Raw genomic sequence first — 19,246 nt, forward strand, 5'->3', positions numbered from 1 at the left:
CCTCTAAGTCACCCTTTCCTCAGGTCTCGCAGACTTTCAGATGGATAAGTGCCATGGATTCCTTGATTGAATCTATCCATCTATAATGTGATCTTTCTCTTTTTTATTGCCTTCTCCCTTCACAAATACTATTGTTTTTCTGATTGCAGTTGACTCAAAAATGCATGAAACATGAAAAACCATAATGCTATCTCCTGTGGGATATTATGCTGTATCCAGGGTCACATCTGCTGACCTTCCCCCAGTTTAGCAGCTAAAGGCAATCTTCTAGGCAGCTCATTCACCTTCCTTTGGGATTTATTACTCTCATTGTCTTTGTAAATGTCTCAACGAGCCGATAAATTAGAAATATTAATAGAATGGCACTGTCAGTTTAAACCAAAAACATTTATTGTGCTTTTTATGGCATAATTATTATCAATTGACATTTAAGGCCGGCTTGTAATCTATCAAGGTGAATGGCCTTTGAAAGCTATTACTCAGATAAAATAATAACAATAATTATTATTGTGAGGAAGAGAAAAAGTGAGAAGGAAAGCAAGAGAAGGAGAGAACCGTAGCATCGTTTCAGTCTAAATAATTGATTATACAATATTAGTGATGTGTTTTAACAACATTTCTTATTTGGTAAGAGATTAATTTATGCTTTGATGATTAGGATGTTAGACCCTTCCTCTTAGTGCACATTGTTTTGCAAAAAGCTGGCTGAATAGAAGGCTAATTAATTTGATTTTGAGTTTTTGCTTTATCCTTGTCATCTAATATACATCCTATTTCCAAAGGCTTCCTCTCGTAACCATCTTTGTGAGGGTCATTTCTCAATAATCAGTGCTTGTTCAGCTTCTACTATATATGTTAATGTGTGATCATGTCAGGCTTCAGAAAAAAATTGCTGGAAAGATAAAGATGCCAAAACTGCTGGCAAATATACTTGAATATAATCTGCAAGACACATAGCAAACTCATCAGTATGTAACAAACTCAAGATTTGTTCATTCAGTTTCAACATGGGAGACTGATAACATCTTCACCATTTAAATAAACAAGAGAATTAATATGATAGTTGAACTATTTCATATGTCAAATGCCACCAGCCATTGAAAAAACTTGGCCAAAGTGAAATAATCCTTGAGAATTTGGATAAAGACACATTTAAATGGCCTATTTATTCAGATCAAGTATGGAGGTTTTGGCCACATCTTTCTGCTTAACTAGTTATTTGTAACTAGTTAACTTCAACAGTTTTAGGGTTTTTTTTAAAAAAAACCAGTGTTTAATTTTGTTAATTCCTTACAGAAAAAAAGAGAATCTTTTAATGCTTCTTCTTCTGCTTTAGATAGGTCACAAATTATGTGCTTGGCGCTTTCCCTGTTTTCCCATGTGGGGCTATTAAGCAGCTTCCTTCTGGTTGCTCTCCAGAGGCCAACTGGATGCTGCTAAAATAAGAAAAGGGCAGAGGTCCCACAGGTCATGGCTGCTCAGGAAATCTCTAGCATGCGGCATGCTCATTCCAGAGAGTGAAGGTAAGCAAAGCTATCTCCAGCTGGGGCATATCAGAATAGACTAGCGAGGATGTTTGCATTGCTTCATAATAAGTAGTTGTGTTTGCTTTCTCCTCCATCCAATTTATTTTTTTAAAATAAAGTTCTTTTTGTCCTTAAATATGAAGAAACTACACTTTTAAAAATCATGTAAACTGAAACTCCAGGCTGAGTTGGAAGCATCTAGTAAACCCACATCGCCTCATACTTTTTGTATTAGTATATATGTCTTCAAGTCACCTATTAACCTATGGCAACTCCACAGATTTCATAGGGTTGTCTTAGGCAAGGGATATTCAGAGGTGGTTTTGCCAGTTCAGCCCCCCTTAAATATGGCCAAAGGCATCTGGTATTCATTGGTGATCTTCCCTCCAAATACCAACCAAGTTTGGTCTTGTTTAGCTTTCAAGTTCTAACAGGAGATGGTGTTATTATATAGGAATATCTTTTTTTTGTAAAAGAAATACACACCTTTATGGATGGAAATTACTATTGTTTGATTTTATAGTCTCAACGAAAGGAGAATTTTCACACATTCCAAGACTTGTGAAAAAAATTGATGGTGCCTGAAGTACTCATGCATTGGTGAGCTTTGTGGGGCATTTTTTCCCACCCTTGTTTCATATCAGGTTACACTTCGAACTTTTATTCCTCCACTGTAATTTGTGCAAACTAATGGTGCGTTTTTCCTAACCTGGGAACTAATTTGCACAATTTACCAAAGTCACACAATGTATTTTCTGTTTGTCTTTTCCAATTATGTTCATTTGAGCTGTTCTCATTTTAAAATGAGTGCCTTGACTGCATTTTGTGCACTTTGTCACTGCAAAGGTCTCTGCAAGACTTCTCACTGTGTGAGTGCCTGAGGTGAGGTGAACATTTTCTCACCACAAATTTTGGAATGTATGACAAGTCTACTTTTGTTAAGAGTGTTGAGTCTTAATTATAGAGCATGAAGAAAGCACAGAGTCTTGCAACATAATATGAAACAAAGATGAGAAGAAAATAAAGATGGAATTCATAGAAACCCAGATAATTGAATACTTGACAACTGCATATGCCTCAAATAACAGGTTCATGACCATTGCTGTTTTTCTTCTGTGTATTTTAGTAAGTATTTTGTAGAAATATGTTTAAATATATACATTTTATGGAATGTTTTTGGATTATGTGTTTTAGCAATTTTGTAACCTGCCTCAAGACCCAAAGAAATATTATTATTATTATTATTATTATTATTATTATGAATCAAGCACAATCCATGCTGCATGTGTTTTAGCAGTTTTGATGCTTTCCTCAATTTAAGCATCTACAGAACCTTCTTTTCTTCTATCATGCTAGCAGATCTGGGCCAGAAAATATGCAAAAGAATAACCACTTTTTGCAAGAGGTTGTAAAGCCACTTATGTACATTTGTGTACGCAAAACTGTGGGTTTTTTTCCTTCTCTTTTATTTGCATTACTTTCACCATCTATGGCTTTAAAATATTCTCCCCCATCCCCACAAAAAAGGGCAAATCTTGACTTTAACATTTTATATAAGAGATACCATTTTATTGAACCATTGTATGTGGTGGAACTTGATTATTAATGGATTTTGGTATCCACAGAGGACATGAAGGAAACCACATGAGATACCAAGATCCTACTGCATATGTAAATATCTCTGGAAATGTTGAGGAGAGGACAGAAGATGCTTCCCGTCCAATCCCATATTTTGTTTACTCAAGGCAACTCATCAAGCATCGTGAGAATGCTGCTGTCCCTTTGGAACCACTTAGATCAGTGGGTCTCAATCTGGGGTCCCCAGATGTTTTTGGCATACAACTCCCAGAAATCCCAGCCAGTTTGCCAGCTGTTAAGATTTCTGGGAGTTGAAGGCCAAAAACATCTGGGGACCCCAGGTTGAGACCCACTGACTTAGATGAAGGGTTAGAAGGCATGATCATCAAGTTTGCAGATGACACCAAATTGGGAGGGATAGCCAATACATCAGAAGACAGGGGCGGAATTCAAAATGATATTTAAAAATTAGAGAGATGGGCCAAAACTAACAAATGAAGTTCAACAGTGACAAATACAAGATACTCCACTTAGGTAGAAAAAATGAAATGCAAAAACACAGAATGGAGGACACCTGGCTCAAGAATAGTATGTTTGAAAAAAAGATCTTTGAGTCCTCATGGACAACAAGTTAAACATGATTCAACGATGTCATGCGGTGGCAAAAAAGCCAATGGGATTTGGGCCTGCATAAATAGGAATATAATGTCTAGATCCAGGGAAGTCATGCTATCCCTCTATTCTACCTTGGTCAGACCACACCTGGAATACTGTGTCTAATTCTGGGCACTGCAATTGAAGGAAGATGTTGACAATCTGGAAATTGTCGAGAGGAGGGAGACTAAAATAATCAAGGGTCTGGAGAACAAGCCCTATGAGGAGCGGCTTAAGGAGCTGGGCATGTTTAGCCTTCAGAAGAGAAGGCTGAGAGGAGACATGATGGCCAGGAGGGAGCAAGCTTGTTTTCTACTGCCCTGGATACTAGGACACGGAACAATGGCTTCAAACTACAGGAAATGTGATTCCACCTGAACATGAGGAAGAACTTCCTGATGGTGAGAGCTGATCAGCAGTGGAACTCTCTCCCCCAGAGTGTTGTGGAAGCTCCTTCTTTGGAGATTTTTAAACAGAGGCTGGATGGCCATCTTTTGGGGGTGCTTTGAATGCGATTTTCCTGCTTCTTGGTAGAGGGTTGGACTGGATGGTCCACGAGGTCTCTTCCAACTCAAGAATTCTGTGATTCTATAGGAATATCTAGTATTGGTGGGTCCTGCCATGGATTTCACTGGTGTTCCTGTTGACAACACCGAAACCTGGGCAGCCTGGCTTTCTTTGTGCAGCAAGTACCCTGTGTCAGCTGGGAGCTGATTTCAACAGGATTGCAGCTTAAAGATAGCTCAGTAAGCTTTATAACAGCAGCTGTGTGCAGGCACTTTCACAATCGAACACATGTTTAGGTAATTGCCCCAACATGAGTTTGGATAATTGCCTTTCTTGACAGCTAAGTAAATTCCAAGCAGGGGTACGCCTCTCTCTGCCCAGTTTGTTTAAGGCATGTCATGATTGAAATTAGTTCTCACTGTACACAGCGACATGTTCCATCAGATGAGCCTCTCATTGCAGCTTGTGTGCCATTTAAGTTAAAACAATATTTTCTTCTGCAGACTGACAAAACAAAACAAAAAACCCACCATGTGTTGGGGCTTTTTTTACATACTTACTTAACTGTGTTCCTCTTAAGACTGCCTTCTGCATTTAGTACAGAATATAACAGACAGAGCCTTCTCTAAATACCCCATGAAAGAAAATGTGGCTAGATTGTGATGCAAAGCCCCGAGAGTGCAAGTAGCTAGAATTAATAACACAGAGAATGTGATAGAGTCGTCAGGAGCTAATCTCAATCTGTCAAGTCCTATGGCTGGATAACTTGAATGAGGAATGTGTCTGAGAAGATATGGTGGAGTAGATTGGAACAAATTTGTTATTTAAGAAATGACATAGTCTTTTGGAGGAGTTCATTCCCATCCCCCCTCCCCATTATGTTCCCATTCCCTTGTTCTAAAGGAACTCTCCATAAACATTGCTTTGTGCAGCGCTCTTCAATCCATCTGGCTGTGTTTGCAACACACACAGATTTTCAGCACTCAAATGCTGAGCAGATGCTGCAAATGGTGAGAGGTGAAGAACCTAGATGGGAGGCCATAGAAATGGCAAATGTAATGCTTTGCACCTGTTTACACCCCTCCCTGCTGTTTGCACCATAGAGGATCAAGATGAAAGCTCAGTGTGATACGGTGAATATGATTAATATGGTGCATCCTATCCTTTCATGGTTATTAAAACAACCTCTGCCCTGCATTATTCCTTGTCCTCCTGCCTTTTGTTTTTTAAGAGGAGAGGTAGGGATATAAAGCTGGGCATGGAGTTGGAAAATGAGAAAAAGCAAAATATAAAAAATAAAGATCACTGTGATATGCTGAGTTCCCTTCTAACCCCACAGTTGCTCTGAGGAAGATTCTGCCTCTTCTCACAACTGGATATTGTATATTTCTGAAAAAGGCAGTAAATTGGAAAAAAAAATATGAAAGAACATTTGCTCTCCTGCATGGACTAAGAAAAGCTTGCCCAGGTTGTTCCTTGGGCATCCTTTCACAAAAACAACTATTTTGTTCACACTGTGGAAACCATGAACAACTATTTTTTTCACATTACACAATAATGACACTACTTAAACTCCCATTGCTATATTTCACAGAATCCTGACATTTGAACTTTGGCAAAGCATTAGAGTTTTCTGATAAATAAATCTTACTACCTCACCAAATAGGAGCTCCCAGTGGCGCAGTGGGTTAAACCCCTGTGCCGGCAGGACTGAAGACAGACAGGTCACAGGTTCGAATCTGGGGAGAGGTGGATGAGCTCCCTCTATCAGCTCCAGCTCCTCATGTGGGGATATGAGAGAAACCTCCCACAAGGATGATAAAAACATCAAATCATTCAGGCGTCCCCTGGGCAACGTCCTTGCAGACGGCCAATTCTCTCGCACCAGAAGCGACTTGCAGTTTCTCAAGTCACTCCTGACACTTAAAAAAAAAACAACAAAACAAAACCAAACAAATAGCAAATCTTTGGATTAAATAAGATGAAGCCATGGCAGTTAAAGTGCTAATAATTGTGTTGTGTGAAATAAGTTTGGTCTTATGTCTAAAATCTTGGGTTCCTGGTGATGATGGGAAATTGAAGAACATACAACACAGGGGTCAATTAGTTGTTGTATATCTGATCATCAGCTCTGATTTATGGCAACACTGTCATAGGGCATGGTTTTCTTTGCAAGGTTAATTTAAAAGAATTTTGTATTGGCCAAGATTTTCATGGCCAGAATCACTGGGTTGTTGCAAGTTTTTTGGGCTGTATGGTCATGTTCCAGAAGCATTCTCTCCTGACATTTCACCTGCATCTATGGCAGGCATCCTCAATGGTTATGGCAGGCATCCTAAATGGTTATGGAAACTAGGTAAGTGAGGTTTATATATTTGTGGAATGTCCAGGGTGGAAGAAAGAACTCTTTTCTGCTTGAGACAAGCGTGAATTTTCCAACTGGCCACCTTGATTGGCATTTAATGACAAGAGTTCTTTCTCTCACCCCAAACTTTCCACAAATCTATAAACCTCATTTGCCTATTTTCCAACAAACCTCGCAACCTCTGAGGATGCCTGCCATAGATGCAGGTGAAACATCAGGAGAGAATGCTTCTGGAACATGGCCATACAGCCCAAAAAAACTTACAGCAACCCAATAGAATTTTACCATTGCATTCCTCTAAAGCTGAGAAAGTATGACTTAACAGAGGTCACACAGTGAGTTTCCGTGACTTAGCAGAAATTCAACCCTTGCTCTCCTGTGGTCTTTAACACTCAAGCCACTATACCATGCTAACCATGAGGCAGGTTGCAATATCCATATATTGGGACCAGTGGAGCATCCTTTGTCAATAATTCCCAAATCTGAAATATTCCAGATTTCAAAATGTTAACATAGATGTATAAGATAGAGATAGTGACTTTTTTGCTTTCTTTTGGCTCAACGTACACAGAACAAAATTATTGAAGTGATTGTATAAAATTACCTTCAGGCATGTATGCATGAAACATAAATGAAATTGTCTGTTTAGACTTGGATGTCATCTTCAAGATATCTCATAATGTTTGCATATGCAAATACAGGTATTCCATATCGCCTCCTCCCCAAATCCAAATTGGAACCCGTTTTGGTCATAAGCATTTGAGATATGGCATACTCAACCTGTAATACATATTTTATGTTAACTAAGATGTGTCTGGGAAGATAAATGCATGCTTTCATCCAGCAGGGGAAAGACCATGGATTATACACACATGCACACACATGCAAACACAGATGTAAACATGAAATCCTTGTGTTCCCCTATTCATTGGCCTGTTTACCATTAGTATTAGTGAGTCCCCTCGAGGAGATAGGTGGCCCATAAATAAAGTATTATTTTACTGTCACACTTACTTACAGTATAACACAGTAAAAGAGATATATATACTGGATTTCGTATCACAAAATCACAAGTTGAACACTTCCCAAACATTTAGGACTGTGTGATGTATTTTTGAATGATGCACGCAGATCCAAGTAAGGTGGCCGTTTGCAGTTGACAGATCATGATTTTGTCAACATTTATTGTTTTCAAGTGCCGGCTGAGATCTTTTGGCATGGCACCCAGTGTGGCTATTATTATTATTATTATTATTATTATTATTATTATATTGACAACAGAGAAAGAGGGTGCATGTAGTGAAAGAGTGGCAATTGCAATTGCGTTGTCAAGAAGCTTAGCTGTAGATGATTAAGAATGATATAGATTGGATTGTGGATGAGGATAACGGATTTAGGAATTCTTTGAAATCTTCTTGTGACTGGAGCCACAAAAACATCCTTTGTTGATTTCAGTGCTGCTTGCTGCTTTATTCCTTCATCTTCATCAATAAATCTCTTTGTCTCTCCTTTGTTTCTTCTGTGCTGCTAAAGCCACTTGCACTGAAGGAAAAAACAAGCATGCTGATTCCTTATACATCAGGGAATAAATTTGGGATGCCTGTGATTAGAAGCAGGGAGCAGGAAGTAGTCCTTTATTAGAGGAAAGCATTCCTCTCAAGGCCAAACTTGGGTTTGAGTGTGCCTTTTGCCTCTAATGTTCAAGTTTTTCAAAATGCAAATTACACCAGTTGGGCTGATAAGCAATGCCTTCAGAGCAGGCATAGAATGTGATTTCGACCTGTTCTTGCATTGGAGGCACTGTGAGGATTTTTCCTCCCCAAAGCAAATATTAGGCCAAAAATGATTTCCTCCTTTTCATGAAGGCCATGGTGTGGGGGTGGGGGTGATGGGAGTTGAATCCCCCCTCCCACATTTGAGATGTGAAGATATTATTCTTGCCATCTGTAGTTTGACCCTCCTGGAAGTGTAAAAGCCACAAACATCATCAGCATAACCAGCCTTCCAAACAATGAAGTAAGTAGATTAGCTGTGTGAGCCATCGCTCACTTTGACACCCCTTTCCTATTCCCCCTATTTTTTACTTACTACTTCGTTTACTGCTCAATCTGTGATTAATTAGAGCAGAATTTAATAAGTAAGCAGATGCTAATTCATTTAATTCACTCCCTCTGGTTCGGCCACGGATGAAAAAGAAGGGCCAGATCAGATGGTGGGATTGGCTTTTCCTAAGGGACTAAAGGGCCACCAGAGGGAGCTGTATGTGCAAACTCCAACTTGCTAAGCAAAGTATTACCCATGAAAGTGTCAGAAATGTAGAAAAATCAAAAACTCATTGGCTTACCTGTCCACTTATCACTTGTTAAGCTTAAAAACTAATAAACATGTATATGAATCGTCACTATCTGGTTGCTTTTTTCCCATCTCAGGAGTGCCTTGAGAAACTGCATGTCACTTCTGGTGTGAAAGAATTGGCTGTCTGCAAGGACGTTGCTCAGGGGATGCCCGGATGTTTTGATGTTTTACCATCCTTATGGGAGGTTTCTCTCATGTTGCTGCATGGGGAGTTGGAGCTAACAGAGGGAGCTCAGTTGTGCTTTCCCCAGATTTGTATCTCTGACCTGTTGGTCTTCAGTACTGCTGGCACAAGAGTTTAACCCATTGTGCCATCGGGGGCTCCTGAAACCATTGAACGTAATTTTAAAAATGAATGTTATGAGCCATAATTCTGTGGAGAGATCACACGAATGCGCTCCAGTGACTGGTTATGGCACATCTGTTTGGAAGATTTAATTCCATATTGCCTTTTTCTCCCCACTTTGTACTCCTTGTGACCAACATCTACTTGGGCTGATATATTTCTTCTGCTATTTTGTCAGTTCCACTCTCCCTAGAGGATAGGTCCTTTAGCTGGCATCCTTTTAGCAGCATTCAGAGCATCAGTTTGCACTATGCATGCAGAACACAGGTGTTTGTGATGGGAAATGAATGTGACCCCTGAGCTCTACACTCTTGTCAACCCTGAGCCACGTATTCGGTTAGTATATATAAGTGCTATGCATGCATCATTCCTGTTTTGCCCTCTCCCAAGAAATGTAAATCCTTCTCCCAAGTATAGACCAAAATAGCCTACGATTATTCTAAGCTTAACCCTGTTTCAAAGTTTGTAATATATTATCTTCAACAGGTCACTAGGTTATATACCAGCCATGCCCTGGTGTTCTCAGTTCAAGCCCCAGGGTTGCACATACTTGCATGGGGGAAAAAAAAAACCCTGCTTCTAGGTGCAAATGCAAATGAATGGGCAGTAAGTGGCCAGAATAGCTTCCCATACCTCATGGTTAGTAATCTTAGAAAGGAATTCAGGATTAACTTTCCTTCTTTTTTTGATTCAGTGTTTTTTAAAATTTTGAATGAAATACTCTGTTCAACTGTGGTTGATGCTTAAGATTTCAGGTTTAATGACACCACCAGGATTGCTCCTTGTGATATCACTTCTGTAACATAATGCCCCCAAAACATCACAAGGTGTTGTCATTAGCTTTCAGATCTGGGCTTTGAAATCTCAGGGTCTGATACAGTCCTGATCTGGCAACCTTAAGCTAGACAAAAGGAAGGCTAAATGATCACACCAGGGACAACCACAACCTTAGATAAGTTATTGGGTAGCATGGGCTTGAACATCAGCAGAACATATGTTCAGAAAGCAGTCATTTTTGAGATCAAGAAGATATGCCATTTCAAATGATATTGATATTGGCCACACCAACTGGAGTCATACTGAACGATTCAGAACCCCAAAAGTTTGTGCAGCCTGGAATCGCATTTATGTTTATCATTTCCCAATGCACTAGTTGAATTGATGGATATTTATTTTAGGCCCACTACACACTACAGGCACTTCCACATTACTATTTTATATCACTACTGTTTTAAATTAGATGGTTTTTCTCAGAGGATCCTAGGAATTATAGTTTGATGATGGTGATAAAATGTTTTTAGTGGTTCTTGCTCCCTCTTGCAGAGTTAACAGGGCCAAAGTTTCTCAAGGAAGAGAGACTAGTTATTAAACCAGCTTCTGGCTGTTGTGTAGTGATGCCCTATGTGTCTGTAGTTTCCCCAAGTGAGATGTACATTAAACAGACATTATTTTCCAGCAAGTTGCTGATGCGGAAAAACCCATAATTTGACAGAGCTGTCAAGTGAGCTGAGGACTACTGTACCTTAATGCTGCATTAACTAATATTATTCCGACATTTTGACCAAAGTGACTCTTGAAATGCATGGTTAGATCAAGTGTTTAGTATTCAGCTCAAGTTCTGGCACAGTGCAAATAGCTAGGAATATATAGATTTTTTTTTCTTTTAGAAACTCAGTGCCTGTGTTGTGTCTCAATCACTAAGAAGGAAGGGAGATGTGACACAATGTGTGTGTGTACAGCTGAAATAATATTTTAAACGTTATAATGTTAGAAACAGATCATGTTCTGTTATTATCTCATCAATGTCAATGACATCTGTGCTGGTCTCATTTTATATCTAGGAGTCTTCTTTTCTTCCTATCAATGCACAGAATCTGAGGCAGGGTATAACACATCAATGTGGTCTAAAAAGCCATGCAAGTTCTATCTACAGTGCCCATATCTGCAGCAGATACATTTCAAGATACCCCCATCCAATGGACTATACGTAGGCTGAAAGGATAGCATAGAATAATATCAGATGAAGTGGAAAAGATGACAAACACTTTGGGGGGAATATTTCTGGAGCTTCACAAATCATGTGTTGAACCCATAACTCCAGAAGTGTGAACGAATGCACAACCACAACTATACTAGCCCTACATTGTAAGATTAGGTAGGTATATATTTGTACACCATGTTCCTTGGTCTCAATATTCTAACTCCTTAGTACAGCATTATTTTTCATTGTTTGTCTATGAGATCACCATGTTCTGATGCTAAACATTGCCAAAGGGCAAACTGACCTTAAAGAGGCCAAAATGTGCTATTTAATCTTGTAAAAGAACTTTCTGTTATTTTCTTCATGCGATATCAGCTATAGCATGACTTGTACCCTGATTGGTACTAGAACACTGTAATACCTTTTTATTGAAGGAGTCATGACCACCCTATGAAACTACTTCAAAATATCTAATTGAAGTCAGAATTAGCACTGCAGAGTCATCCCTAAATTTGTTTGGCTCCAATTCTAAAATTACATCTCTTTTTAAAACCTGAGTGCAGTCAAATTAGTAATGTTAATATTCAGTTGATATAAGGATGTCCCAAAGATTTTAAGCATTATACATATGTATGAACTTGGTGTAGTGGTTTGAGCTTTGGATTAGAGCTCTGGAGAACAGATTTCAAATTTCTCCTTAGTATAATGGTGGCCAGAAGTGTGTTTGCACAAATAAAGATATCTGAACCTTGTTTTAGTTAATTATTGTAAGCCATTGTGTATCCTGGAAGGAAAACAGAACATAATGTAAGGAAGTAAGGAAGTAAGGAAGTGTTGTGCCATCAGATCTGAACACCTTCTGGTGTGATTTTAGTTAGATGTTGCAGATAGTTCCACATTTATTTACTTTCACATAAAGCCCTATAAGAATCTTGTTGACAGCTGTAAATAATATGTCTTTCACAGCTGACTGCTCTAGTGCTTGGATATTGTCACGCGTTTATAAAATCCTGGATTAACTATGAATTAGCAGAATTGTTGAATTAGAGCATCAGGGGTGCTTTATTTTTCTCCATAGCCAGTACAATGTGACTTCCATTAGAAAGCCCAGAAGAAATGTAAGGATTAAGAGTGAAGTAAATGAAAATACAATATATATATATATATATATATATATATATATATATATATCCCTATTTCTACCCCCCTCTGGCTTTTGTTAATATTTTGTCCACCTGATCTAAAGAAATTAATGTTGACTGACATTCAGCCCATTTCAACTAGAAAATATGCTTTTTATCACAGTGGTTTAAAGAACCACTTGTTATTTCAGTCAAAAGGGAAGTGAACCCTTGAGTTGGTACTAGTCATGTTAATTCTTTCAATGACAAAGATACCAACTTTTTTAAAAAATCAATCCTCACAGTGGTGTGTTTTCCATGTAATTGATGCTACAGATCACAACTCTAGGAAGAAAGCTTGGGACTAATTATTCTGGGCCTGAGTGATACTTAAAACATGCTCATTGGCCTGAGTGAATCCACTGAATCAGTTGTTGAATAGTAAATTCTGCCTCTCTTGCTCAGGAAACTTTGGAAATTCCTGCTGCTGAAGAATATGTTTTTCTTTTGCTTTGCCCCTTTCAAATTCCTTTTTGCTTCTGTCTGCCTTTGCTTCTGTTTGCTAATATTAATATTCCTAACCTGGGGTGCTGTCACCTACAGTGAAGAAGACACCACTGGGTAGGGCAAAACACCATCTTCATGTTACTCTATGGGAGGTTCAAAAGAAAAGGCTCCATGTGCTTCAACTGTGAAAAGCTTGTGCCTCATGTGCCAAAAGGGTCTGTGTGCAAAAGGGCACATGACCAAGTCTGTCATCCTCTAATGATTACTTTTATTGGTCCGATGAGATGAAAACAATGGAGTTGTAACACACTGGAGAAACCAAATCAAGCACAGTTGTGAAACACCTAGCACTCTGTGAGACCAAGGACCTTGTAACACAGCCTGGCTGGGCCGTTCCATCTCGCTGGCTTTCATCAGTGAAAGAGAAGGTGCATGGGGTGACCCTCCCTCGTCCCCTCATCACATATGGAGGGCAGAAAAGGTTGCTTTGGCATACTCCCCTCCCCCCCCAATCACATGGCAGAAAGGGTGGCAATGTGCAGCAATGCCCTTTCTGCCATCACATGGGCTTTGGGGCAAAAAGTGTGAAAGTGTTGAGCTACCTGCGCAACACTTTCCTCCCCATAGTGGAGGGTAAAGCTCCTTTCAGCACTTCCCCTCCACTTTTGGAAGACAGTGAGTGGGGCCTGCCATGCTTCATGTGACAGCATATGGCAGGCTTTGTCAAAGCCATGTATGAAGGCAGCAAAATGGGGCATTTTTACCCCATGTGAAGAGGTCCTAAGTGTTGAATCTTCCATTTGCTATGGAAACATAAGGTGTAACCTTGGAAAAGTTACTCTTTCAGCCCCAGAATAATGCATTGGAGAACTTCCTCTACATAAATATTGCTCTATGACAGTGTTGACTTGAATGAACATAGCAACAATAAAATAGTATGTGCCATACACCAGCCATGGGCAAACTAAGACCCGGGGGCTGGATGTGGCCCCCTGGGCACTTACCTCAGACCCTCCCCATTTTTTCCTGTCCTCTTGGCATAAGGACATGGCAGCCCTCCACATTCTAATGCCAAAAAGATGGGTGAGGAAGGCACACAGCAGCTGAGAGTCCTCTGGAGCACTCTCAGCCACTACTATCTATCTTCCAGGTCTAAGGATAGTATGAGCAGCCACATCCTTAGGCCGAGAGGACAGCTCGAGGAAGGCACATGGCAGCTGAGAGACCTCTGGAGCACTCTCAGCTGCCGCCTGTCTCATCCTCCTCCTGGCATAAAGCCAAGAAGACAGCCTGAGGATCAGGGGAGGAGGATTGGGCCAGTTGCCATGTGGCCTGCCTTCCTCCTGGCACAAGGATGTGGCAAGCAGCCCTATCCTTATGCTGGGAAGACAACCTGAGGAGGACCCCTTCCCTGCCCCTTCCTGGCCCCACTCTCTCCCAGGGCCCAACACTCATGGATCCACCCCACCCAGTGTGTGAACAACCCCCATCCCTCTCAGGCCAAAAAGTGACCCCAAGGCCAAAAAGTTTGCCCATGCCTGACATATTATTATTATTATTATTATTATTATTATTATTATCTTTATTTGTACCCCGCTAGCATCTCCCGAAGGACTCGATGCGGCTCACATAGGCCGAAGCCTCAAAACACAATACAACACATCATAACACAACAATAAAACAGGAGCAAATCAAAATAATTAAGCAATAACAACAACAGTTATTAGTAATACACACATAAAGTTTCATCTTTAGCATGTCTGGTTAAAAGGATCTCTAATATAAGTATGGGAAATCTATCTGAGCTCTTAGGTACCTTTTGCCAGTCAGTAAAATGTACTGGGCACTATGAATTAATGACCTAATGCAGTTAAAAAGCAGCTTCCTATATTCAGATGTAGAATGAGAGATTCAGTGGTCAAGCAAGGTTCACCAACCAGAAGATTCTAATGAGCCATGAATGAAGCAGCAGCAAGAACAGATGGGAATCAATGAGAAAGGAGAGTCAGGGATACAGCAACGGAGAACCAGGACCAAGGTGAGGAATAAACAGTGTTGCAGCCAAATAGACCATCCTGGGAGTCAAGAAGCAGGTAGAAAAGTGTATAGAGTTACAAGAATCTGGGGAGGGGGGGGGAGCATGACCAAGGAAACTGTTGCATAGGCAGAGGCCTGGAAATGTGTATTCCCAAAAAAGTGACTTTCTTCCCATTTGTAAGAGTTGTGGAATGGATTTACTGGAAATAATAAAGTGAAATGGGACCATGCAAATCAGATAAACAAGCTGCAAATGAAGAATGCTCATTTCAGAGCCTGCAGCCTTCCAAAATTCCTACCAAGATGTGTTACAGGCAGAGACAAGGCATTCTGTATGAAGTTGCTTATCCTGGAACAAATAACAGTCCTGAGACCAGCTCGCAATCTGGTCCCTTTTGCAGGGCAATCTCTCTCCCCCACCTCCTTGCCATGATGCCAAAGGGTCACCGATACAAATTTTATTTTAAATTAAAACTGTATATTGTCATCGATAATTATAATGCTATTAGGCACTATAATCATTTACCATGCAGCTACAGCAAATGATTTAATTGTGTGGGACCTTTTTGCCCTGCACAGCAAGTGCATAGCTCACACCGCCGATAGTAAGAGTTATGTGCGCATAACCATGTGAGAAATGAATGGACCCCTTTTGATTACAATAAGGTTATAAGCAGCTGGAGTCCATTATGATTAGCAGTAAAATGAAGAATTCCCCATAAATCATAAATGTTACCTTATAATTTCAATTCTCTCTTATCTTCTTCTCCTGTGTGCATCTGTGAATTTATATTTGGTCTCCAAGCAGTTATTTTGCATTGGGTTAAATATCAATCCCTGCTATGACAATGCGCTGATTTTTCATTTCATTTGCAACAGGACTATTTGGGAAAAGCCCTATTCCCTTTTAGAAAGAAACAGTAATAAATAAATATAATTTCTACTCCACTATTCACTCAGCATTTCTTCACGGATATGATTAATCTTGGGAAGGCAACAGATCTCATCCGTTCTTGAGGAAAATCTTATGAAAAGTGGGTTATAGCTCTTTTCCCATATGAGCCTGCCCATAATTTGAGGTCTTTAGCAGAAGCCCCTTACATATCCAGGTTTTTCATCTTAAAGATGGTATACAGCGGTGTTATAAGAATTACACTGGATTCTCATTTGCTTTTGAAATCAGTTCAAGGTAGAATCATAGAATCACAGAATCAAAGAGTTGGAAGAGACCTCATGGGCCATCCAGTCCAACCCCCTGCCAAGAAGCAGGAATATTGCATTCAAATCACCCCTGACAAATGGCCATCCAGCCTCTGCTTAAAAGCTTCCAAAGAAGGAGCCTCCACCACACTCCGGGGCAGAGAGTTCCACTGCTGAACGGCTCTCACAGTCAGGAAGTTCTTCCTAATGTTCAGATGGAATCTCCTCTCTTGTAGTTTGAAGCCATTGTTCCGCGTCCTAGTCTCCAAGGAAGCAGAAAACAAGCTTGCTCCCTCCTCCCTGTGGCTTCCTCTCACATATTTATACATGGCTATCATATCTCCTCTCAGCCTTCTCTTCTTCAGGCTAAACATGCCCAGTTCCCTAAGCCGCTCCTCATAGGGCTTGTTCTCCAGACCCTTGATCATTTTAGTCGCCCTCCTCTGGACACATTCCAGCTTGTCAATATCTCTCTTCAATTGTGGTGCCCAGAATTGGACACAGTATTCCAGATGTGGTCTAACCAAAGCAGAATAGAGGGGTAGCATTACTTCCTTAGATCTAGACACTATGCTCCTATTGATGCAGGCCAAAATCCCATTGGCTTTTTTTGCCGCCACATCACATTGTTGGCTCATGTTTAACTTGTTGTCCACGACGACTCCAAGATCTTTTTCACACGTACTGCTCTCGAGCCAGGCGTCCCCCATTCTGTATCTTTGCATTTCATTTTTTCTGCCAAAGTGGAGTATCTTGCATTTGTCACTGTTGAACTTCATTTTGTTAGTTTTGGCCCATCTCTCTAATCTGTCAAGATCGTTTTGAATTCTGCTCCTGTCCTCTGGACTATTGGCTATCCCTCCCAATTTGGTGTCATCTGCAAACTTGATGATCATGCCTTCTAGCCCTTCATCTAAGTCATTAATAAAGATGTTGAACAGGACCGGGCCCAGGACGGAACCCTGCGGCACTCCGCTCGTCACTTCTTTCCAAGATGAAGAGGAAGCATTAGTGAGCACTCTCTGTGTTCGTCCACTTAACCAATTACAGATCCACCTCACCGTAGTTTTGCCTAGCCCACATTGGACTAGTTTCCTTGCCAGAAGGTCATGGGGGACCTTGTCGAAGGCCTTACTGAAATCCAGGTACGCTACATCCACGGCATTCCCCGCATCTACCCAGCTTGTAGCTCTATCGAAGAAAGAGATCAGATTAGTCTGGCATGACTTGTTTTTGATAAATCCATGTTGACTATTAGCGATGACTGCATTTGTTTCTAAGTGTTTGCAGACCGCTTCCTTAACAATCTTTTCCAGAATCTTGCCCGGTATCGACGTGAGGCTGACCGGACGGTAGTTGTTTGGGTCGTCCTTTTTTCCCTTCTTGAAGATTGGGACCACATTGGCCCTCCTCCAATCTGCTGGAACTTCTCCCGTTCTCCAAGAACTCTCAAAGATGGTTGCCAATGGTTCCGAAATGACTTCCGCTAGTTCCTTCAGTACTCTTGGGTGTAGTTGATCTGGCCCTGGGGACTTGAACTCATTAAGAGCGGCCAGGTATTCCTCGATGACTTCTTTCCCAATTTGGGGTTGGATGTCCTCCAATCCCTCATCCACTCCATCTTGCTGAGGTTGAAGACTCTCTTTTTGTAAGAAGACCGAGGCAAAGAAGGCATTAAGTAGTTCTGCCTTTTCCCTGTCCCCTGTCAGCATTGCCCCATCGTCTCCTCGAAGAGGTCCTATCGCCTCCTTGTTTTTCCTTTTTCTACTGACATAAGAATAGAAGCCCTTTTTATTGTTTTTAATGTCCCTTAAGGTACCGTCAGCCCTTTGTATTCTCTATCCATGGATCCAATACTATGGCTTGAAAATATAAAAAATACACCTTCCCAAACCCCTTGATTTTGTCATTTTTATGATGAACACAATTTTGCTGTTCCAGTTTATATAAGGGGTGGAGGGGTTGACTACATAATTATTTTGGTATTTTCAGGATGCGCTGGAACTAAACCCCAGCAAATATCAAAATCCCAGTGTACTGGTTTTGACCAACAAAGCCTTACATAGTTTATGTCCAGGATATCTGAAAAACCACCTAGTATGTACCAAATTTGAGATCTTCAGCAGTATACCTGTTGTGTATCCCAGTACCCTACATGGATAGGCTGTCATGTACACATGGCAGGGCATTTTGTGTATCAGCACTCCCTGCCAATCAATGTTAGAATAGCTATATCTGCTTCAGCTTCTGGCAGATCATTGGCATGGTGTCAAACCAGGTATGTTGCTGTATGAAAAGAAGTACTGAAGTATTTCTAATTCTTACAACTAGATGAAGCTGCCTTATGGTAACTCAGATTATTTTTACTGCCACTCCAGCCCAGACTCTAGCTAGCCATGGTTTTCTGTGATTTCAGGCAGACAATAATGTACCTTGCTTTATTCCATGAGACCCTTTCAACCAAGGATCAAATCAAATCATCCGGGCATCCCCTGGGCAACGTCCTTGCAGACGGCCAATTCTCTTACACCAGAAGCGACTTGAAGTTTCTCAAGTCACTCCTGACACAATAAAAAAAAACCCAGGGATGTTGGTTACTAAACATGGAACCCTATGAATACAAACCATTTAGCAAAGTCTTCCTTTATAACAAGACCACTCTTTCCCTTGATTCCCCATCTGTATTTCAAAATTCAGATGAGATCCTGTTATAGATTTACGGTTCTACTAGAATTCATGGAACTCATATATGTGACTAGTGTTTGGATCAAGACCCTTAAACATAAATTGAGTTATTATATCCAGTTGTTACAGATTCATTGAAACAATAAATGTTGAGTTACTTTTCCATAATGGATTTGATGGGTATCCTCTAGTTGCGACTAGTAAGTAGGATATAACCCTCTTTTCAATTAATTTTTCACTATGTGTCATCACTTGTCATGTTAGCAACTTGTTTTCTTCTTCATGGAGCTACATTCACCTCTAACTGGAAACACATGTGACCACTTTAGACTTTGGCCTCATGAACGTCACCATAACATCAAATAAATGCCACCATGTTGTAGA

This window comes from Anolis sagrei, chromosome 5 (genome assembly GCF_037176765.1).
Source record: "Anolis sagrei isolate rAnoSag1 chromosome 5, rAnoSag1.mat, whole genome shotgun sequence".
Taxonomy (NCBI): Eukaryota; Metazoa; Chordata; class Lepidosauria; order Squamata; family Dactyloidae; genus Anolis; species Anolis sagrei.